Raw genomic sequence first — 25132 nt, 5'->3', positions numbered from 1 at the left:
TTTTCCTTTTGTAACAAGCCACATTCCCCCATCCTAAGTTTAACCAGTGTACCATTATAATTGGTTTATATATTGGTCCTTTGATTATTATCCAAAAGAACCAATCTTGCCTTTGATCTCTGGTTGACTTTCCTCCAGAGTTTCTCAGATGGTCAGAGTTGAGTTTTGGGAGCATAGCCCAGATTTTAAAGACATGGACGCGTGTGCTGTGTTTACTTCTAATGTAAATAGCAACCAGCACACCTCTGGTGGAATGATCCCCCAAGCCCTAGGTGTCAATACCAGCAAGGACGTAACCCGGCAGGCCAAAGTGGGTGAAGAAATTATCTTGTACATTTTTCTTAAATTAATATTCAGGTTGAAGATGACGCTTGATATATATATTTTTTCTTTTTTTAATATACTTGAGGACCTGTTGGACTTTTGCTTATGCAGGGTCATCCCCAGTCTTTTTGCCTCCTGCCTCCTATTTTTTTCTGACCTGTTGCTGTTGGCTTTTCAACTCTGAGCACTTTATCACTGCTAACCATTGCTAAAGTGCATATGCTCTCCGTGTAAATTGTATGTAATTGGTTTATCCATGATTGGCCTATTTGATTTACTAGTAAGTCCCTAGTAAGGTGCACTAGAGGTGCCAGGGCCTGTAAATCAAATGCTACTAGTGGGCCTGCAGCACTGGTGGTTGTGCCACCCACATAAGTAGCTATGTAATCACGTCTCGGACCTGCCACTGCAGTGTCTGTGTGTGTATTTTTACACTGTAAATTCAACTTGGCAAGTGTACCCACTTGCCAGGCCTAAACTTTCCCTTTTCTTACATGTAAGGCACCCCTAAGGTAGGCCCTAGGTAGCCCCAAGGGCAGGGTGCAGTGTATGGAAAAGCGAGGACATATAGTAATGTGGTTTATATGTCCTGACAGTGAAATACTGCCAATTTTGTTTTTCACTGTTGCAAGGCCTCGCTCTCTCATAGGATAATATGGGGGCTACCTTTAAATATGATTAAAGTGTAGATTCCCCTAGAGAGTAGATGGACATGTGGAGTTTGGGGTCCCTGAACTCACAATTAAAAAATACATCTTTTAGTAAAGTTGATTTTAAGATTGTGCGTTTGAAAATGCCACTTTTAGAAAGTGAGCATTTTCTTGCTTAAACCATTCTGTGACTCTGACTTGTTTGTGGATTCCCTGTCTGGGTCAGTTTGACAGTTGGGTTGTTTTTCACCTCGCACTAGACAGTGACACAAAGGGGGCTGGGGGCAGCATTTCCTGATTAGCCATCTCTGTTAGGAGGAAGGGGTGGCATGGTCGCTCTCATCTGAAAGGACTGTGCCTGCCTCTGACAATGCCGGCTCCAAACCCCTGCTGTGTGTCTGAGGCCTTGCCTGGGCAAGGCAGGATTTCACAAGTAGGTGTGAGTCCCCTTTGAAGAAAGGTGACTTCAAAGACTAAAATGGGTATAAGAAGGGCACCCAAATCTACAGACTTGAGAAACACTTCTGGAACCAAGAGGAACCTCTGCCTGGAGAAGAGCTGATAGCTGAGGAAGAAGTGCTGCCCTGCCTGTGACTGTGCTTTGTGGAGCTTTCCTGCAGTGCAGCTTCTGCCAGAGTATGAGGGCAAAGACTGGACTTTGTGTGCCTTCCATCTTATGAAGAAATCTCCAAGGGCTTGAGTTAGAGCTTGCCTCCTGTTGTTTGAAGTCTCAGGGACAGCAAAGATTTCTCTCTGCCAGCACCTGGAGTCTCTGGAGAGACTCCTGCTCTGACAAGGGGTGCCCTATCTAGTCCCTGTGCCCTTGAAAGAAAAGCTGGTGGAAATCCAAGGACATCGACTTCGGACGACTTCGGACCAACGCCGCTGCTGAATCCGGTAACGCCGCCTGCACCCGACGCCGTGACCTTCGCTGGAACGCGACGCTCTTCGCAGGCCCGACGCCGCAGCAGCCCCGCTGAAGTCCGCGACTCCGGGGAAGTCACTGCACCACGTCATGACCGACCCCGCTCGAAGTGCACGGATTCAACGTTTCGCACAGACGCCGCGATTCCCAACTTCGCGCATCGGCTTGTTTTCACTCTTCACCAAAGGTACTGTACTTGGGGGTCTACACGACTCCGTATCCGGTGCCGCTGGTGTCGGCTTGTTGGGAACGACTCCGTCACGACGCGGTGCTAACATCTCATCGAAGCATTTTTGTTTCTAAGCGCTATTTTTGAGTTTAATCTTTGAAAATTCATAACTTGACTTGTGTATGTTGGATTTTTGTTGTTTTGGTCTTGTTTTGTTTAGATAAATATTCCCTATTTTTCTAAACCGGTGTTGTGTCATTTTGTAGTGTTTTGATTGAGTTACTGTGTGTGTTGGTACAAATACTTTACACCTAGCGCTCTGAAGTTAAGCCTACTGCTCTGCCAAGCTACCAAGGGGGTAAGCAGGGGTTAGCTGAGGGTGATTCTCTTTTACCCTGACTAGAGTGAGGGTCCTTGCTTGAACAGGGGGTAACCTGACTGTCAACCAAAGACCCCATTTCTAACAGGACTTTATTAGCTTGAGAAGGAAAAACACTAACTAAATATGTTTTAGTTTTTCCACTGACATTAAAACAAACATCTGTTCAAAAATACTATCTGGTAGAAATACACAATGTTTTAACATCTGAGAGGCAGTTGAGACTAAACAGAGTAACATAGTTAATTTTGCAAATGTCATTTTCAATGGCAAGAGAAATAGGAGATGAAGAAATAAATTAAAGACTGCTTTATCACAGCACAAATAACTGTACTTGGAACAGGTGGGTTACAAAATTATATTCTATTTGAAGATGTGGATGTTCTCCTAGAGGTTTTCTGTTTAATCATGTGTGGTCAGCTGCAATTGTTGTTAAATGCCCCCTAGCCCCTCGCCCCCTCCTCCCCGCCCCCACTTCCAGGGGCTCTCAGTGTGCTTGTGCACCTTCCCTGGCGGCCCGGACCACCATGAAGTGCCGGATTACCAAATATTAAAAGTAGGCACCAGCCTATGGGCCCCACTTCTTTTAGGAGCCCCGCAAAAGCAGAATCAAAATAATATTGATTTGATCTTAAAAGAAAATTACAATTAAGCTTTCTTAAAGAAAGAAAAAAATTAATCAACTCAAAGAAACAAAAACTTTACATTAAAGGCTCTATAAAGAAAATACAGTATTAATGCAATATACCCATTAACAACTTAAAGTACATAAACCTAGGCATCAGATTCACATACGTTTGCCTCTCACAAGCTCATCTTCTGTCAGCTGGCAGTTTCTAAAAACATTTGGTGCAAACTATGTACATGTAATGTTTAGTTTTGTGTAATAAAATTGGTTTATTAAAATTGTTGGTTGGTAAAATTAAAAACGTATTAGGAGGTAATTTGCATGAGGGGCCCGGAAATTTCAGCAACCGAGGGACCTCCACAGGGTTTAATCCGGCACTGCCCCTGCGGGGGCTCTCAACGTGCTCATGCTCCTTCCTTGACAGCTCCGGAGTGCAACAAGGACCAGGGAAGGTGAGGCAGCGCTTAAAGAAAGTCCTTTGTCTAATAGGATATTCTTGTTATTTTCTGTTTATCAATCTCCTGGTTGCTCCTATCCTGGACCTGCACCATCCAGGGAATACAGCCATGCCAGCGCTGAAAACCAAGGTGCAGGGTGGCTCAGGTTTGACTAGGCTCCCATTTCCTAGCTGCGAGATAGAAGAAACACACAAGACCAGACAAGTCAATGGCGAAAGTGCTGAGGAGGAAACAGGTAGCCCGTAAAAGGGAATTGGTGGAGGAATTGTCTGTCCTGCCTTTGCCTTTCACAACCCCATCCTCTACTTTTGAATATAACAAACTGGCGGGGAAAAGGTGGGGATTAAGTAACTCCATGGCGATGAAAACAGTATCTTTAAACGGCATAATAAGGGAGTTTTTAACAATTGCTCCATTGAGCACAGCTACCAATACATCAGTGACCTCAGTGACTCCCACCAGTCCGCACTTTAGCCCTCACACTAGTCCATTTACTAATAAATGCAAAGCTACTCTAACAATTGGCCTAAAATTCCGCAGGTCACAATCATGTCCAAAGGTCGGCTTAGAGCAGGCGATAATCGAGCTACTGTCAACCATACACTTCACCAACAGCAGATGCAAATGCAAAAGAGTGAAAGCGAATTGGATAAGCAATCGCGAGCCAGTTCCTCTCCACAAATTACCCCGACCCCTAGTGGGACCCGGGCAGTTGCCACAGTAAAGCTAAATAGTGACAGTAGCAGCCCAAGTTCATCCGAGTCCAAGGTGGCTGTTGGCAATGACACAGAAGTGTGGAGAAACACCCTCTTCTGCAATTAAAATACCAATGACTGCTAAGAGAGGAAGTATAACTGACGAAGAATTGGCCAACCTTTTGGATTATTTCCTTTCCACAATAGAGGCCCAAATAGATGAGACACTTAGACAAACTCCAATACTGGCAAGGGGCCCTGCAGACAGGGTCAACGACCCAGTTCAGGGCTCATGGCCTCCAGCCACCGCTAGCCTCCATAAGCACCTCACAGTACACTAAAGCCTGGCACTACTCTGGCAATCGAACAAGATGGGGCTTCAGATTGACTGGATTTAATCACTGGCAACTCCCTTGGCTGATCTAGGGACCACACTATGAAACTTGGAGGGCCAAATGAGGGCAATGGGAAAGAAGAAACATTGCTTATTCTCCCCCACAACTTAAGTATTTTACCAGAGACACTAGGCACCTTAGTGGACACTGCAGACATCAATGTACCAAGGGTTATACCAACAAATCTTTAATACGCTCGAGTCACCTATCCCATTTAATACTACACCTGGCCCCTTTGAGGCAACATCATCTACTGACCACTCTGCAGTGAAAGAGTCTACACGAAGCCTGGTCACTTCAGCATTGTTGGGAAACGTAGAACAGCATGAGGCTTCAGTATACATGGTCGCACCCTTCTCCCTGACAGTCACTAAACCATCAAAGAGAGCAAAAAAAACACTGAATAAGTAGACAAAGAAACAACACTTATCAAAACAGAAAACGTTGATGCCTTGAAACCCAACACAACCAACACACAGGTGGGACTCAACCCAACAAACTTTTCCCCATATTTGCACAGCTACCAAAGATAATCAATTTGCCTCTAGCAGGACCAGCCCAAAAATAAATGAAGGATCGCCCAAACCAACATAATGGGCCCACAAAGAAGCGTTCCACCATAGAGGGCCCACAGTTGGATGTGTTAAGGACATTAATCCCATCCCCATCACCTAAGGACCAACAAAGAAGCAGGAGTGTGGTGGCCAGCCTAACACCACCTCAAGGTGCTGGGAGACATGTGATTGACACAGGCACTTAGTTGGACAGCTACTGTATAGACGTAACATCCAGGTTTCAACACCGAACCCAAACACTCTTGCTTCTCCATCTAATGGCAGAGGGCAAGCACTAGCAGATTTTGGACACCCAGTGCCTTCTAACTGACCAGAGTGAGAGTCAACACTGACTCCATCAGGCAGAACAATTAAGGTAGAATGTTGTGATAGCTCTGAGTTGATCTTTACACCCCACTACTGCCCTAAAGGCCCACATGATATTCCCAATACAGGAAATCTTCTGCAGTGTTTTGGACACATTTCCTCACTGAAGTATCTCAACTCTGAAGACCTGGCACAGATGAGGTGATTCCCCCAACCTCAGGCTCAAACAGAGAATTCACCAATACAGTTTGGGAGAAGGAGGGCCACATAGATGCCATTTTGGTAGAAAAAAACATTTGCTCAGGGGGGATTCAACTTCAAAAGCCTCTGCCATTGAAATACCCATACGTTCAACTACTGCAGCCACAAAGACAAACCACTACGAGCGTACTGAGGAGCAATGACAGGGAGAATATGGGGTATATGTACTTCAGTAGACAAGTGTTAGAAATGGGATCTCTAGTTGGCAGTCAGTTTACACCCTGTCGAAGTAGGGGTCCTTACTCTAGTCAGGGTAAGGGAGATACACAGCTCAGATAACCCTTGATCACCCCCTTGGCACAAGCAGTCAGGCTTATCTCAGAGGCAATGTATTAAGCATTTGTACCAACACACATAGTAACGCAGTGAAAACACCACACAAGGACTCCACACCAGTTTATAAAAATAGCCAATATCTATCTAAATCAAACAAGATGAAAACAACAAAAATCCAACCTACACAAGAAAAGATATCATTTTTTTAAGCTTAAAAGAGTTTTAATCCATAGGAATCAAAGGATGCAGTGTTTTAGCACAAAGTGCCTAGTATGCATCAAAAATAAAGCAGCAGGAGAGGCAATGTATTAGAAAAGCAAGCAATGTGTCCATTCATTGCTCACAAGTGAGGCCATGCGTTGATTCTTTCTCCCGCAGGAGAACAATGCGTCGATTTCCAGACATGCAGCCTCAGGTCTTTGACCTACGGTCCTTGCTGCGATGTTGCAGATTTGGCACCAAGGGCTGGTGCATGCAAAATCTGGATGCATGGCAGTGATGAATCTGTGCTGAGCTGGTGATGCGTAGATTTTACCGGCGGTGCAGGTGCTGCATCAATTTTTATGATGCTCGGCTCCGGTGTGGGGATCTTCACTCAGGTTCTGCCAGCTTCTCCTTCAGGGGCCCAGGGACTGGATGTGGCACTACTTGGCAAATCAGGAGGTCTCAGCAAGAGAGCCCAAGTTCTATCAGATGAAGTCTTTGATGTCCCTGAGACTTGTTAACAGGAGGCAAGCTCAGTCAAAGCCCTTGGAGAAACTTCACAAGCAGGATACACAGCAAAGTCCAGTCTTTGTCCTCTCTAAGACAGAAGCAGCAACTGCAGGCCAATCGAGCAAAGCACACACAGCAAAGGGACAGACCTCCTCCTCACAGCTCTTCAGCTCTTCTCCTTGGCAGAAGTTCCTCTTGATCCAGAAGCGTTCTAAAATTATGGGGTCAGCAGTCCAATACTTATAATCATTTCTGCCTTTGAAGTAGGCAAACTTCAAAGGAAAGTCTTTGTAGTGCACAAGACCATGCCTCATCCTTGCCCTGCCCCAGCAACACTCTAGGGGGTTGGAGACTGTATTGTGAGTGGTCAGGCACAGCCCTTTCAAATGCAGGTGTCAGCTACTCCTTCCCATTCTAGCCCAGGAAGATCAATCAGGATATGCAGTACACACCTATGCCCCCTTTGTATTATTGTCTAGAGTGAATGCACAAACAGCCTAACTGTTAGTCTGACCCAGACGTGGATTCAGCAGTCAAGAAGAGGCATAGAATGGTTAAGCAAGAAAATGCCCACTTTCTAAAAATGGCATTTTCAAACTTACAAGTTGAAAACCAACTTCACCAAAATATTGATTTTTAAATTTTGAGTTCAGAGACCCCAAACTCCACATCCCCATCTTCTCCCAATAGGAAACGGCACTTAAGACATCTCAAGGCAGTCCCCATGTTATCCTATGGGAGAGATAAGCCTTGCAATAGTGAAAAACGAATTTAGCAGTATTTCAGCATTAACACATGTAAAACACGCCAGTACATGTCCTACCTTTAAAATACACTGCACCCTGCCCATGGGAATGAATTGGCAGTACAAAACTGCAAACACAGACACTGCAATGGCAGGCCTGAGACATGTTTCCACGGGTACCCATTCACGTGGAACAATCAGTGCTGCAGGCCCTCTGGTAGCATTTGATTTACAGGCCTTTGGCACTCAAGTGCACTTTACAAGGGACTTACTAGTAAATCAAATATGCCAAATATGGATAAACCAGTCACCAATACAATTTAGACAGAGAGCATATGCACTTTAGTACTGGTTAGCAGTGGTAAAGTGCCCGAGACCTAAAACCAGCAAAAACAGATCAGAAACAATAGGGGGAAGAAGGCAAAACGTTTAGGGATAACCCTGTAGAAAGGGCCATTTCCAACAACAATGAAGCATCCTCCCTTACAATATTAACATTCATACTACCAGAGGGAGGTGCACTGCGACAAAACAACCAGTGTACACTGAGTGGGGGTGGCAAGAGAAACCCGCAAACGCGAGAACGGAGTATCTTCCCTTGCCCAGAGACAGACCATTGACACTAACCCCTGAGAACAAACATCACATCTAGCATAACAGTGACATCATGGAATATGGTCAGCCTCAAAAGCATCAGAGCAAGCAAAAACCTATCCGGAGAAGAATGAGAACGTGTTGCTTCAAGAGACCTGGGTCCTCGCCCCATTGATCATGCAGTTTCTATCAGATCTTTAAGCCAGCGCTTCAACTCAATCTCTTCGGGCATCTTTGAGGAGGTCTATCTTACTTTATCATAACACACAAGTAAGGTGGAGGCTAATTCCATCAATTCAGTCTCCCTCAGCGGTGCAGCCAGTCTCCATCACAGACATGAATTTATTTTACCAACAACCAGTTACCTTGAAACGCATCAAATGCTACCTCATCTCTCCCGAAAAAGCCAATGAGACTATGGTAGAAGACTTGAGTGAGAGCCTGGAGGCTCTCTTCTCAGACTACCCACAGCACAAAATCAAGCTTGTAGGAGACTTTAATATGCATGGTCTGAGGAATAAAACTGAAAACATCTCTCAGTCTACAGAGGGGATTACTATGCAAGACGTCTTGGCAACGTACAAACTGCCTTCTGCTCATTAGCAGATAGAGGCATAAGGAATTCAGCTGCCATTTTCCCCAACTTGCAAAGGAGTCTCGACAATTATGTCTTGTTATCAAAGCATTTAGCAGGCCAGCTCACAAACTTTGAGATAAATAACAGAACAGAAAGCGACCACAAACCACTAAGGATCACATTAGACTTAACATCTCACATGAAGGACAGAAGCAATCATGTGGGTTCCTCAACTGGGGAGGAACTTGCAAACCTAATGAGGGGAATAAAGTGGAGACCGGAATGCACTCCAGAGGTCACTGCCTGGCTAGGCGTGCAGGATGCCAAGTTAATCACAAAATGCACAGAACTCATGCATCAGGAGAAGGGACAACCTTCTAGAAGACCTTAGAGCTCATCTGGCAGGCCAGAAGAGCAAGTTGATTTGCCCAAGTAATGGCAGGCAGTGGTAGCCTCTAATCCACTATAATAAAGCTATTGTCTCTAGAAGAGCTTTACACAAAGCCCAGCGAGCACACAAACAAAAGCCTGTGTAAGGTCAGCTGCAGCAGTAAAACACATGGGAATGCAGTACAAAAAACCAAAGTACAGGAGCAAAAGAATAAAATTAACCAAAACAAATGGATGATCATCTTCCAGATACTTAAAGAACAAAACCTGGTATGGTTCTGGAATCACCTCAACAAACTAAAAAACAGCAAAGCAACAAGGGAAAATGGAGTGCCGGAGGTGGGATTTGTAAGGCATGTGACAGATCCATACTCAGACCGATTCTCTACCACCTTAGCCCCCCACCTCCCAATTTAACTGTACCACCTGCAGCAGCAAGCCCCAATCAAGGTCCTACTCTGAGATTAACAAATGTTTACACAATCACGATCAGGCACATGAAATATGACGGGCACCTGGTCCAAATGGTCTCTCAGCCAGTATATTTAAATTCTCTCTGGAAACGTTGGGCAGGGACACTGCTCTTCAATTCTGTCTTTTTAACAGCAACAGTCCCAGAAGCATGGAGGGGATCTATTCTGTGCCCTATATGTAAGGGGGACCAGACCAAAGCCTCAAACTACCGTCTAATAGCGCTATTGGACTTGTAGATGAAAGCAAAGCATACTCTTGTGTTCTCCTGGAACAACTGTAGGGCTGGGTGCTAGATCATGAATGGTTGCTATTCTTTCAATCAGGCTGCGGCATCCACAGTGGATAACATCATATCACAATCCTTCTTGAGACACCAAGCCACACAAAGAAATCAGCTGCTGCTGTTCTACTGTTTCCTAGACTATAGCACTGCATTGGAGAGGGATGACCGTGCAACCCAATTGGTGGGAACTTGAAACTTGAGGCGTTATCCCAAAACTGCTAAGAACAATGACCTCCCTATATACAGGAACATGGGTCCATGTGAAAATTGGAGTCATTACTGTCACACCCAAAATTTACATCAACCGTGGTCTAAAGCAGGTTTGTGTTCTGGCTCTCTTTCTTTTAATTTATACACCTCTGATCTGGGGAAGTTCATGGAGGCCGACTGCCTAGTACCCCCGCAAGCTAGGGCTACCAAACTACATAATATATGCATATGCAAGATGTGGATGACATTGTGCTATTGAATCACACCAAAGCAGGTATCCAACAGGCTGTAAACACCTATAATGCAGATAAGTATCTTCTGGTACACCAAGAGAAGACAAATGTTCTCATCTTGGGAGGACACCAGAATAAAAAACACCTAATCTGCCACCTGGGTAGCACGACCACTCACACAGCCATGGAATATAACTATCTGGGAGCTTGCTTTGGTAAAAATACGCAGACACGTGGGAAGATCCTGTCCATGCAACGTTTTTTGCGCTACCAGTGAGAGACTTTAACCCAGCTTGGGCTGGCCAAGGTGGAACGGGGGAGTGTAGGTTACAGACACGAATCGGAGCTGCACCTGCTGCGTTGCTGTCCCAAACAAGACACTTATTGAAGATCACTGCTAAAGCCAATTTTTCTTGCACAAGGCGTACGCACATGCCAGGAAGCATCATTGCTTTATTTCATGCAAGCTTCACCGTTGTTCCTGGAGAGATGTAAGAAAGCTGTTAATGAACTTAGGTCCCAGCTCTTCTCGCCAACCATAGCTGAGCCCTGCCTAAATAATGACCAAAAATGAATAACGCACTATTTCATCTGTTCTGGACTGTTGTAATATGGACAGTTGTGGTGTGGGCTACTACTCTAACATTTTAAGCTTGGTTCTTAACAATTCCATGAAATGTAATAAAGTTTTTGATATTGAGTCTCGCTGGAGCGTGCAGAGGTAAATGCACCTGAATTCCTGAAAACAAAACTTCGCTTTTTTGAAGAATGCACAAACGCACTTTGTCACAAGGACATATATTAGTAAATTGACGCTGTCTCACACGAAAGGAAACTGGAACAATAGAAACTTTATTTTTATTAATTGCATATTTTATTGCTTCTCTCACCCAGTTATTACGGTTTTTATTGACCATACACTAAAGTTTACTACTACGCTGTCCAAATCTTCTAAGCTGTTAGCATTAAGAATTGTTCAAAATGAGATTGTGCTACTTCCCCTGAAGAGTATGTATAAGATTGCAGAAAGAGTGAATTAGCGAACTTCATAATCTACTTCTTGTTCTAATAGAGTTGGGAACCAATTTTGGGATTGCCAAAATGAAATCACTAAGACTCCTAGACAGTGAATCTTCGCCAATACTCTGGCAATCATTATAAAGGGAGAGCAAGTGTAAATCATAACTTAAGACCTGTAGAAATGCACCTGTCGCAGAACCTTTAGGATCTGGTCTCCACCTGAATAAAGGATGCTTGATACTTATGTGAGAGGCAAAAAGCGACCCACTTGGAATACAGCTTTTGAATATATGGGGTTGAAGACGCAATATATTACAACATGAACAATATATACATAGCTCAAAAGTCCGGCACATATTGGCTACCTTCCATTGTTCGTGGGCCAATGTGCATAAACACATGGGCAAAGCCCACACACGAGACCCGATTCCATTGGAGAGAACACTGCAGGGGCATCAGATAGTCAAACTACAGGCCCCTCAGGGGGAAGGGAAGGGGGGCACCTCAGCCACATGAGTCCACGACGCCAGATCCATGATGGGCCTCCATGCCCACTGTACCATCCAGGGGAGTGCAAAGCCACAGTCTCTCAAGTCTCTACAGTGGGTGGATTGCCCACTGCTGCATCCTGGGGAGTGCAAAGCCACAGTCTCTCAAGTCTCTACAGTGGGTGGATTGCCCACTGCTGCATCCTGGGGAGTGCAAAGCCACAGTCTCTCAAGTCTCTCCAGTGGGTGGATTGCCCACTGCTGCATCCTGGAGAGTGCAAAGCCACAGTCTCTCAAGTCTCTACAGTGGGTGGATTGCCCACTGTTACATCCTGGGAGTGCAAAGGCACAGTCTCTCAAGTCTCTACAGTGGGTGGATTGCCCACTGTTACATCCTGGGAGTGCAAAGGCACAGTCCATCATGTGGATTACAGACTCCACTGGTTATGGAGGAGGCATGGTGCCCAGAGTGCTTCGTGAAGCCCTGCCCGACACAGATCCGGCCCTGCCAATGGGCCAGCGGTGCTTGAGATGAAGGGCCCAGCAGAGCGGTGCTTGAGATGAAGGGCCCAGCGGAGCGGTGCGTGACAGGAAGGGCCCAGCGGAGCAGTTCAGAGACGGCGGTGTCCAGCGGATCGGTGCTTGACAGGAAGGGCCCAGCGGAGAAGTTCAGAGACGGCGGTGTCCAGCGGAGCGGTGCTTGACAGGAAGGGCCCAGCGGAGCAGTTCAGAGACAGCGGTGTCCAGCGGAGCGGTGCTTGACAGGAAGGGCCCAGCGGAGCAGTTCAGAGACGGCGGTGTCCAGCGGAGCGGTGCTTGAGATGAAGGGCCCAGCGGAGCGGTGCTTGAGATGAAGGGCCCAGCGGAGCGGTGCTTGACAGGAAGGGCCCAGCGGAGCGGTGCTTGAGATGAAGGGCCCAGCGGAGCGGTGCTTGAGATGAAGGGCCCAGCGGAGCAGTGCTTGACAGGAAGGGCCCAGCGGAGCGGTGCTTGTCTTGAAGGGCCCTGTTCAGCGGTGCTTGTCACGGCGGGGCCCTGTTCAGCGGTGCTTGTCACGGCGGGGCCTGTTCAGCGGTGCTTGTCTTGGCGGGGCCCTGTTCAGCTGTGCTTGTCTTGGCGGGGCCTGTTCAGCGGTGCTTGTCTTGAAGGGCCCTGTTCAGCGGTGCTTGTCACGGCGGGGCCTGTTCAGCGGTGCTTGTCTTGGCGGGACTCTGTTCAGCTGTGCTTGTCTTGGCGGGGCCTGTTCAGCGGTGCTTGTCTTGAAGGGCCCTGTTCAGCGGTGCTTGTCACGGCGGGGCCCTGTTCAGCGGTGCTTGTCTTGGCGGGGCCTGTTCAGCGGTGCTTGTCTTGAAGGGCCCTGTTCAGCGATGCTTGTCACGGCGGGGCCCTGTTCAGCGGTGCTTGTCTTGGCAGGGCCTGTTCAGCGGTGCTTGTCTTGAAGGGCCCTGTTCAGCGGTGCTTGTCACGGCGGGGCCCTGTTCAGCGGTGCTTGTCTTGAAGGGCCCTGTTCAGCGGTGCTTGTCACGGCGGGGCCCTGTTCAGCGGTGCTTGTCACGGCGGGGCCTGTTCAGCGGTGCTTGTCTTGGCGGGGCCCTGTTCAGCGGTGATTGTCTTGTGTTCCTAGGGAATCAGTCGCCATCCGACCTTTCGCTTGCGGGGCCCTCCTGTGCTGGAGTCCTGGGCCCGTGGGTGTCCTCCGTCACACCCGAAATGGGGCTGGTGGGGCCCTCCTGTGATGGAGTCCTGGGACCGTGGGTGTCCTCTGTCACACCCGAAATGGGGCTGGTGGGGCCCTCCTGGGCAGCTCGCCTGCTGCCGGACTTGTCCGCCCTGCTGCCCTTGCCCTCCTTCGCCGAATCTCTGGGGCCCTTGCCTCCCTTTGTGGATGTGCCAGGTGACGGTGCAAGGGTAGTGTCCTTGGGGGCAGCCGTCTCAGGCCTGTCGCGCCGGCCCTTCCCTTTTTTGGTTCTTTTCCCAGGGGGTGGGCTGGCTGTCCCCTTGCTGCTGGCCGATGTTCCTGCCCTAGGAGCTGGTGGACTCCAATAGCCCTGAACTATGGTCCTAGTAGGTGCAGGGCTTGTGGTGGCTGAGGTGCTGTTTGGACTCTTACGAGATGGAGGGGGTGGGTCAGGTGATGCAAAGAGGTTAATTTTGGAGAGAAAAAACTTTTTAGGAGCAATGGGAAGGGTAGGTGCAGTGGGTATGGGAGTGGAGGAAGAGGATGTGGTTGTAGGAGAGTCAAGTGTGCTGTCTTTGGGTGCAGGTGCTTGTGACGGAGGCTGTCGTGAGGTGGATGGCTGTTGGGTGGGTGGCTGCCTGCGTTTGTGTGGTTTGGAAGAGGGGGTGACAGACACAGTGGGAGAGGACACAGGGGACGTGTAAATGGCAGTGGGGGTGGTGACTGCACGTGTGCGGAGTGTTCTGGTGGGTGTGCTGGTGATGGACGTACTGGCTGATGGTGGTGTGCATGCAGGTGTGAGTGGAGACGTCACAGGGAGGGAGGAGGGAGACGAGGAGGAGGGGGACACAGAGGAGGCAGTGGCTGTTGGCATGTCTGCATGTGGATGTTGCTTGGGTGAATGCTTGTGTGATCTGTGGTGCTTATGTCTGGATGAGCTGCCCTTGGGTGTTGAGGTGTGTGCAGGCTGGTCTGTAGGTGTGGCTGGGATAGGCAGAGGAACAGGGGAGTGGGACTGGGTGGAGGGAGTTGGAGGAGGGAGGCTGGAGACAGGGACAATGGCTGCCGTCAGTGCTGAGGCCAGAGCATTGAACGATCGCTGATGGGCAGCCTGACCCTAATGAATGCCCTCCAGGTATGCATTGCTCCGGTGCACCTCCCTTTCTACACCCTGGATGGCATTCAAAAGGGTAGACTGCCCAACAATGAGCGTCTGGAGGAGGTCAATGATCTCCACACTGAGGGCAGCAGGGGTCACTGGGGCAGGGCCTGAGGTGCCTCGGGCGAAGGAGATGCCCGCCTTCCTGGGCGAGCGGGCACAGGGCGAACGCTGAGGGGCTGCTGGGAGGGCGGAACTGGTGCGCTGGGTGGCGGCTGTACCTGTTGTTGCGGTGGGCACGGATGTTGCCGCCACCACAAGGGAGCTCCCTTCCGAGGACATGTCTGTGTCGCTGACGTCTCCACGGGTCCCCGTTGTGGAGCTCCCCTCGCCCTCCGTCTCACTGGTGAACTCAGAGTCGGTTGCATGGCCCTCCGGGGCCATGTGAGATGCAGCTCCCTCGTGCGCCGATGCCACTTCTCCTCCGCCTGATGATGCTAATGCACACATAAACAGGAAGACCAAAAAAAAGGGGGGGGGAGAAAGAAAGACATGTTGAGTGCATGCATTGGCGACACCGTTGGCGGAGAGGACAGACACAGAAGCCCCCTGCACTACGCCGTGCACTCGGGGTACACTACTCAATTATTGTGACTTGGCCTACAAGTCTATGGACGACAAATGCACACATAGGTGAGACCGGGCCATGGATAGCTGTACTTAGCACCCTACAGAGGTGGGGGGCGGGGGCACAGGGCCATGCCTTACGGAGGGGCCTAGCCTACAGAAACCGCCCTGGCCTAGAGATAGCCACAGCCCTCCTCCCCCACCCAGACACCTCCACTGTGCGCTAATATAGCAGAATGTGCTGAAACTCACCCCCTTGTGTCTGCTGTGATGTCCTCACGCGCCCATCCAAATCGGGGTAGGCCACCACCAGGATCCGGGACATCAGGGGGGTCAATTGCCGTGTGGCACCCCTCCTAGGTTGGGAGGCCATCCCCAGCAGAGCCTCTGTGGTCTTTCTGCTCCTGCGGCGGATGTCCTCCCACCTCTTGCGGCAGTGGGTGCCCCGTCTGTTGTGGACCCCCAGGGCCCGGACGTCCTTGGCGATGGCACGCCAAATGTCGATCTTCTGATGGGCGCTGACCTATGTGACATGTACAGGGTGGGAAAAGAAATATCATCACTTTTCTGCATGGACGATGTGAGTGGCCCCCCCTCCCCAACCTTGCCATGTGGCACATGCGCTCATCTGTCGTGCGATGCATTCCTCATTCGCTCCCCTCACCACCATCGTTCATTCACCCCACTCAACTCAGGCATTGCCCACTAAGCATGGTCCCAGTGTACTTACCTGTTGGTCTGGAGGACCGTAGAGTAGCGCATACTGGGGGAGGACCCCATCCACAAGTGTCTCTAACTCTTCTGAAGTGAAGGCAGGGGCCCTTTCCCCAGTCGCAGCAGCCATTGTCACTTCCAGACCGAGGTCACAGCAGCACTAGCAGTATAGGTCCTCTCCTGTGGATGATCAGGTCTCGAGTGATTAAGCAGATAGAAAATGGCGGTCACGCCCGCGGCGGTGCGTACCGCGACCGCCGGCGCACTTCCTCATTGGCTCCTGAAACCCATCGGGTTCAATGTTAACCAATGCGGCTTTGCACTGCGGTCTTCGACCGCCACGGTGTGCCACGCCATCGCAATGAGCTCACATCCCATTGTCACACTTCACAGGTCAGGCAGCCGCCATTTCAAAGGCCCACATGGCTTAATTTCTACTGCGTCACACAGGCCTAGGCCTTGCATTGCCACTCATACAAGCCATTCAATGCATTGAGAATTGTGTACTATGCAAGCTGTGTGAACGTACCTGTGGGTTGATTGACTCTGTGCTCCATGTTGTCCTTCCTAGGCACCGTCCGCTGGGACTTGTGAGGAGATGGAGGACTGTTCCCGTGTACAGACCACTGGTGGACCTGTCGACAATGGAAGAACGACATGTCATACTCACATACAGACTTGACCGTGCCACTATACAGGAACTGTGTGCCCAGCTGGAGCCAGACCTGATATCACCCATCTGCCAACCCACAGGGATTCCCCCTCTAGTGCAGGTTCTGTCAGTACTCCATTTTTTAGCAAGTGGATCTTTCCAAACAACAGTGGCCATTTCATCTGGGATGTCTCAGCCTATGTTTTCTAAGGTTTTGTCCAGAGTGTTGTCTGCTCTGATTAAATACATGCGGAGCTACATTGTTTTCCCTGAGGTGGAGGATTTGGCTACAGTGAAGGGTGATTTCTATGGCCTTGGACATATTCCTAACATCATTGGTGCCATTGATGGGACCCATGTTGCTTTGGTTCCCCCCAGAGGAAGTGAACAGGTGTACAGGAACAGAAAAAGTTATCATTCGATGAATGTCCAGGTGGTCTGTTTGGCAGACCAGTACATCTCCCATGTAAATGCCAAATTCCCTGGGTCAGTGCATGACGCGTACATCATGCGAAATAGCAGCATCCCTTATGTGATGGAACAGCTACAGAGACACCGTGTGTGGCTAATAGGTGACTCTGGTTACCCCAACCTGTCATGGCTATTGACCCCAGTGAGGAATCCCAGGACCAGGGCAGAGGAACGGTACAATGAGGCCCATGGGCGTACTAGGAGGGTGATCGAGCGGACCTTCGGCCTCTTGAAGGCCAGGTTTAGGTGCCTGCATATGACAGGTGGATCCCTAATGTACTCACCAAAGAAGGTGTGTCATATCATCGTGGCCTGCTGTATGCTTCACAACCTGGCTTTGCGACGCCAGGTGCCGTTCCTGCAGGAGGATGGTCCAGATGGTGGTGTTGTGGCAGCGGTGGAACCTGTGGAGAGTGAAGAGGAGGAAGACGACGGGGACGACACAGACAACAGGGACAGAGTGATACAACAGTATTTTCAATAACACACAGGTAAAATACAACACCTGCATTTTACAATTACTTACAGTCTCCTGCCTCTCTACTGTCTGTCCTATTCCCCCAGTGTATGTTAACTGAGTTGTGACTTTCCCTTCAAATTTCAGAGATGTGGCCCCCACTGCGTGACCTCTGCTTTGTTTCCCCATGGACTACAGCTGTGTGACAGTGGTATGTTTTCATCACTGTGTAACTGGACATTTTGGCAGCATTATGTTTAATACATTTGTTCACAATACAGGTAGACTCCAGATTGTTTTTGTGCAATAAGTATTTTTATTAAAATGCTGAATTTAGGGACATGGTGGGAAGTCGGTGATGGGTGATGGTGGAGGAATGTCCATGGCAGAGTCCAGCTTTTCAGTCTCACAGGTGCATTGTCCATATGCCTGTGGAAGGTGGAGCAGGGGCAGTTAAAGGTTGGACAGGGTGACAATGTGGGACAGTGGGATAACATCAGGGGGTATCCTTTGCTGACGGGGGTCTTGACATCCTACTCTGTCTTCTTACGAGATCTCAGGCCCCGCTTGCGGGGTGGTTCTTCTTCTGCAGGAGGTGGGGTTCTGGTGGCCTGTTGTTGTGTGGGGGCCTCCTGTCCACTAGCGCCGGCGGAGGTGGTTGCCTGTTCTTGGTCCATGCTAGTGACAGGGGCCCTTTGTGGTGCCACATGGTCCCGCAATGTGGTGACAATCTGGTTGAGTGCCCCTACGATGGTGCCCATTGCGGAACTGATGGTCCGAAGTTCTTCCCTAAACCCCATGTACTGTTGCTCCTGCATGACCTGGATCTCCTGGAACCTGGCCAGTACCGTCGCCATCGTCTCCTGGGAGTGGTGGTATGCTCCCATGATGGAGGAGAGGGCCTCGTGGAGAGTGGGTTCCCTGGGCCTGTCCCCCCCCCTGTCGCACAGCAGCCCTCCCAGTTCCCCTGTTTCCCTGGGCCTCTGTCGCCTGGACCGGGTGCCCTGTAGTGGTGGACACACCGCTGATTGACGTGTCCTGGAGACAGAGGCATGGGCTTGCTGGGTGGGAGCTGTGCTGGTGTTCCCAGAGGGGGTTGGGTCTTCTGTGGCCAGTGGCTGTGTGAGTGGAACCGACTGTCCAGAGGTCCCCGATGGTCTGGGCTGGTCATCTGGGTCCAGGGAGACAGAGCTGCTGTCATCACTGGTGGCCTCTTCTGGGGGTGGGATGGACATTTCTGGACCCTCCTGGGCGGTGTGGTGGCGTTCGGGTCCTGCAGGGGTATAGAGGTATGGTTATTGCTTCAGTGTGTGCTATATCGGTCAATGGGTGGGTGCCCGTGTACCCCAGGGCTGGCATTCCTGTGTGTGGGCTTTTGTGAGGGTGGCTTGTGGGGGAGATTTGTATGTGCAGTGAGCATGCTTTGGTGATGGGTGTCCATGCTTTGTGGACGCATGCAGGTCTAGGTGTTGGGATGGGTGGGTTGTGATGGTGAGACATTTGCAGGGAGTAGGTGTGATGGGGGTGGGGGTGAGGGTGGGGGTATGATTTGGGATGCAGGTGGGGTGGGGGTGGGAAGAAGTAGTTAAGATTTGACTTACCAGAGTCCATTCCTCCGCCTACTCTTGCGAGGCCTTCAGAATGCAGGATGTGCAAGACTTCCTCTTCCCATGCTGTAAATTCTGGGGGAGTAGGTGGGGTTCTGCCGCCAGTCTTCTGCACCGCGATGTTGTGCCTTGATACCATGGAACGCACCTTCCCCCGTAGGTCGTTCCACCGCTTCCTGATGTCATCCCGATTTCGTGGATGCTGTCCCACAGCGTTGACCCTGTCGACTATCCTTTGCCATAGCTCCATCTTCCTGGCAATGCTGGTGTGCTGCACCTGTGTCCCGAAGAGCTGGGGCTCTACCCGAACTATTTCCTCCACCATGACCCGGAGTTCGGCGTCTGAGAACCGGGGGTGTCTTTGGGGTGCCATAGGGTGGTGTGGATGAGGTGTGGGGTGGTGTATGTGTTGTAGAGTGTGGTGAGTGTGGTGATGTGTGGTGTTTTGTGCGTGGATATTGTGTGGGTGATGGTGTGGTTTGCCTCTGTGTGATGGTGTTGTCTAAGCAGTGCTGTCTATCTCTGGCTTTCTGTCGTTTTTTTTTGTAGTAGGGGTTTGTGGGTGATGTGGGTGTGTGTTTTATATTGTATTGGGTGTGTGGGTGTGTTGTTTGTATGTGTATCAGGTGTGTGTATTTTAAATTGTCCAATGTGGTTAGGTTTTGTAAAGGTGTGTGTATGTTGACCGCAGCGGTGGGTACCGCCAATGGAATACCGCGATTGAAAGACCGCCGCATGGATTCGTGGGTCGGAATGGCATGGGCGTATTTCTGTTGGCGTGACGGTGGAGGTTTGGTCATCGCCAGTTTTTCACTGGCCGTTGGTGTGGCGGACTTTTGTGGATGTCAGGTTTTTGGCGGTTTGCCAGTTGCGGGTCAGAATGACCGTGGCGGTTTACCACGGCCGCGGCGGTGTTATGGTGGTCTTCTGACCGGCGGTAAGCGCCTTTTACCGCCGAGGTCAGAATGACCCCCATAATGTATGTTATTTTAGGTATGATAATGAAAAAAATGGTGGCAATGAAAGTGATATAATAAACAAAATATTAATAAGAATTACAACAATGTAATGGTCTTTAAGTAATTCCTTACATGGAAAAGATAGAATGCAGTCTTTGTTCTACAGAAAAATGTAATACGCAACATGACATCAAAAATACAAAAATCGTATTAGAGTAAGTGGAGACACAAATTTTAAGGATTAAAGCGGAAGAAGCACAAAGAAAAGTAAAGTGCCCAAAATTAGTCAATAGTTGCGGTAGAAAGGGACCACGTTGCAATTTCAAGCTACAGGCTACTTTTGATGGATCGCAGATCGGATACACCAACTGATCCTGGTCCTGATGAAAGTGTCGAAAAAGTTTCTAAAGGCCCTGATTTCGACCATGAGAGAGGGGATTACTCCTGCCCGCCATAATACAAGTTCTATTAAATCTTATGGAACTTGTAATGCAGTGGTTGGGATAGCCATCCTGTTTATGATGGAGTAATGCCCTCCCCCAATGTTGTAATCAGGCCCTAGGTGCCACTTCATAAAGGGACTTTGTTACTTTCTGGCAGAAAACTTTGAAATTTCCTATCAGTCCCACTGTAGAAAGAGACTTGTCATGTTTGAGTAGAAAAATGTCTCCGCCTGAAACCAAAGGCCAGATATGTAAAGCAAATTGGTCCTGCTGGTGCTCTGAAGCTTTGGTGATTTCTTGCTGAATGCAGAATGAGACTTAGTAGTTTTTTACGGTGGCCTGGGGTTCTCCGAGGAGGATAAACCTGTAATTCATTCCAATGCTACACAAAAGCATCCACATTGTTTTCTGGTGCCCAAACGACCACAAGAGTACACTTCTAAGGCCCTGAAGGCCTTGGGGAAAGGCAATTGGAGACTCTGTGGGTTTCAGGCAGAGGCCAGCAGCAGTGTCTAGTCCAGGTCCAGTTGCTACTGGTCAAGTGGGCACTTCATGGAAAAGCTTATGACCCAGACAGGAGGTCAGCCGACTGGCCCTTGAAATCTTCTTCTTTTTCCTAAGTTTCAGTCTGAGCGGGTCCAGCCTTTAAAGTCACCTCATAGGTCCCAAACAACAGGTGAAGTCTTTCATCTGTTCTTCCACAGGTTCAGAACATGTTCTGAGGACTGTGCCTGGCTGGGGTGCCATATTTATGCCTAACACTAGCTAGTGGGTTGCAGCAACTCCTGGCTCTTCCCTAACTAATGGGGTAAAAGTTCCCAGGGGCAACCCTACTCACTTTTATAGTAGTTCTTTTTTTGCCCTATTGCAAGCTATCTCATAGTGCACCTTACTCTCAAAATCCAAGACTGGAAAGCCCCCTCCCTTTATGAAAAGCCTTTGTAATCACTGAGAGGCTTGGCCAGGACAGTCTCCTCTGTGATCATTTCAATCAATCATAGCATTTTTAAAGCGCAGCACTATGACCCCTAATCGTATCTGGGTGCTCAGGGTGCCATGTCTCTGTCGAAAAGCCATGCCTTGAGACTTCTTCTGAAGTCCGCCATGGTGGGAGCTGTTCCAGGCATTGTCTGCAATGTAGGAGAAGGAGCGGCCCCACTGTCGCTGCAATGGATGCAGAGTCCTTGGGCTAACTTTTCTACCAGCCTTACTATGGTGACAAAGACTGGGTCTTTCCAACTGTTACCTAACGTGCTTGTAAGGGGGCAGACTTTTTTGACGTTAATCAAGTTTTTGGCCCATCCCAACTGGCCTTCCTGCCAGGAGAATAAAAACTCCTCCCCAATTAGAATCCATTGCCCCTGCTCTGGGAGCAGTTTTAGTACCTTATTAAGATCAAGCTCTTGATTGACAGCTGCTGAAGAACTTATCCAAAGTAGCCTCCAGCAGTTTGAGGCAGGGTAAGGATCACTTTCTAAAGTTGTTTTTCCTAACTATTTATTTAAAATCCAACTTCATAATTGAATTGTGCTTTTAATAAATATTGAAAAGAGTAGTTTAATTAATTTACTAGCTAGTCCAAAATCTGAGATACAGAATTAATGTTTTAATCTGTACTCTACTTTTTCATCAGACAGTTAGAGCCTTCAACAGTGAAAATGCATCCTCCTCAACACCCACACAGTGAAAATGCATCCTCCTCAAAACCCACTCCATCCACAAGCACGCCATTGAACTCTGGGACCTACTCATATCAACCTCCCCTGACATCGCCTTCCTCACCGAAACTTGGATGAACCCCTCATCGGAACCAGACATCGCCATAGCCATTCCTGAGGGCTACAAGATCACCCGAAGAGACCGTACCAACAAGCCAGGAGGAGGACTCGCCATAGTCCACAGAAGTTCCTTCAGGATCTCAACCGACATCCACAACGCCCTGGACACCGCAGAACACCTGCACTTCCAGATACACGTCAACGCCAACACCACCCTGAGAGGAACCCTCATCTACAGACCGCCAGGCCCCCGCCCTCAATTCTGCGGCGCCACTGCTGACACTATCAGCTCCCACGCCCTCGCCTCCACGGATTACATGCTCCTCGGCGACCTGAATTTCCTCCTGGAGAACACTAGTGACAGCAACTCCTCTGCCTTACTGGAAAACCTAGCCAACCTTGGCCTCAAGCAACTGGTCACCTCGCCTACCCACTCAGTCGGTCACACTCTCAACGTCATCTTCTCCTCCAGCATCCACATCACCTTCACTTACACCACTCCGGATCCCACACCGCAAGTGGAACAAGATCTCCAAGGACCAACTGATCTCCAACCTCGCCCATGCCCTACCACCCACAACCAATGACCCCAACACTGCCACCCTCAACCCCAAACAGTGGCTCGACGAATGCGCACACCTCAACAAGCACAGCATACATGGTCAATGGGACAATCAACAAAAACAACTTCACATAAATCATTTGGAACTGCTAGCAGTGTTTCTAGCATTAAAAGCATTTCAACCACTGGTAGCCCACAAACTCATTCTTGTCAAAACTGACAAAATGACAGCAATGTATTCTCAACAAACAAGGGGGGACACATTTGTCACAACTGTGTCTCTTAGCACAAAAGATTTGGCATTGGGCAATTCACAATCACATTCGCCTGATAGCACAATACATACCAGGGATTCAGAACCAGTTAGATCACCAGCAATCTCACGAATGGGAAATTCATCCCCAGATCCTGCAGGATCACTTCCTCCGCTGGGGAACACCAAACATAGACCTATTCGCAACAAAAGAAAACGCGAAATGCCAAAACTTCGCGTCCAGGTACCCACACCCTCAGTCCACGGGCAATGCACTATGGATCAGTTGGTCAGGGATATTTGCTTACGCTTTTCCCCCTCTCCCACTCATTCCTTATCTGGTCAATAAACTAAGTCAAAACAAACTCAAACTAATACTCATAGCACCAACCTGGGCTCGCCAACCGTGGTACACAAAACTGTTGGACTTGTCAGTAGTACCTCACATCAAATTACCAAACATACCAGATCTGTTAACACAACACAAACAACAGATCAGACACCCGAATTCAGCATCGCTCAATCTAGCAATCTGGCTCCTGAAGTCTTAAAATTCGGACATTTAAACCTTACACAAGAGAGTATGGAGGTCATTGAACAAGCTAGAAAACCTACAACAAGACATTGTTACGCAAACAAATGGAAAAGATTTGTTTGCAACTGCCACACTAATCAGATTCAACCACTACATGCCTCCACAAAGGACATTGTAAGCTACTTATTACACTTACAAAAGTCTAATCTAGCATTCTCTTCCGTTAAAATACATCTCACTGCAATATCTGCCTATCTGCAGATTACACATACAACATCGCTTTTTAGAATACCAGTCATTAAGGCAATTATGGAGGGACTAAAAAGAATCATACCCCAAGGACACCACCAGTACCTTTGTGGAATCTTAATATTGTATTAACACGACTCATGGGCCCGCCATTCGAACCCATGCATTCTTGTGAAATGCAATACCTGACTTGGAAAGAAGCATTTCTAATAGCTATCACATCACTTAGAAGAGTAAGTTAGATACAAGCATTTACTATTCAAGAACCCTTTATACAAATACATAAACATAAAGTGGTTCTCCGTACAAATCCCAAATTCTTACCAAAGGTCATATCACCATTCCACCTAAACCAAACTGTGGAACTCCCAGTCTTCTTTCCGCAACCAGACTCCGTAGCCGAAAGAGCCTTACATACATTAGACATAAAAAGAGCACTAATGTATTACATTGACAGAACAAAACAATTTTGTAACACAAAGCAATTGTTTCTAGCCTTCCAAAAACCTCATGCAGGTAATCCTATATCCAAACAAGGCATCGCCAGATGGATAGTTAAATGTATTCTAACTTGCTATATTAAAGCAAAAAGAGATTTACCGATTAAACCAAGTGCACATTCCACTAAGAAGAAAGGCGCCACAATGGCTTTTCTTGGGAATATACCTATGACAGAAATTTGTAAGGCAGCCACCTGGTCTACGCCTGATACATTCACTAAGCATTACTTTGTAGATGTCTTAGCAACGCAACAAGCCACTGTAGGGCAGCTGTATTAAGAACATTATTTCAGACAACTTCAACTCCTACAGGCTAAACCACCGCTTTTGAGGAGATTACTGCTTGTTAGTCTATGCACAGCATGTGTATCTGCAGCTACGCATGCCACCGAACGGAAAATGTCACTTACCCAGTGTACATCTGTTCGTGGCATGAGACGCTGCAGATTCACATGCGCCCTCCCACCTCCCCGGTAGCCTGTAGCCGTTATTAGTTGAATGAAAATTGTAAATTTGTAAATAATTACTCTTTTGATACACATTAAGTACATACATACCTACTCCATTGCATGGGCACATCTAGTATACTCACAACTCCTACCTCACCCTGTGCGGGGAAAACAATCTAAGATGGAGTTGACGCCCATGCGCAATGGAGCCGAAAGGGAGGAGTCACTCGGTCAAGTGACTCGAAAATACTTCTTTAAAGAAAAACAACTTGTAACACTCCGAGCCCAACACTAGATGGCAGGATAATGCACAGCATGTGAATCTGCAGC

General features: G+C 48.6%; 1 pseudogene; it reads left to right on the top strand.

Annotated features, from left to right (window-relative positions):
* The window catches only part of LOC138299182 (E3 ubiquitin-protein ligase TRIM39-like), a 192854-nt pseudogene that overhangs the window by 45648 nt on the left and 122074 nt on the right, over positions 1 to 25132 (top strand).

The sequence above is a fragment of the Pleurodeles waltl genome, chromosome 6 (genome assembly GCF_031143425.1).
Source record: "Pleurodeles waltl isolate 20211129_DDA chromosome 6, aPleWal1.hap1.20221129, whole genome shotgun sequence".
NCBI lineage: Eukaryota > Metazoa > Chordata > Amphibia > Caudata > Salamandridae > Pleurodeles > Pleurodeles waltl.
The sequence above is the reverse complement of the archived record's forward strand: the minus strand, read 5'-3'. Positions and strand labels throughout refer to the sequence as shown.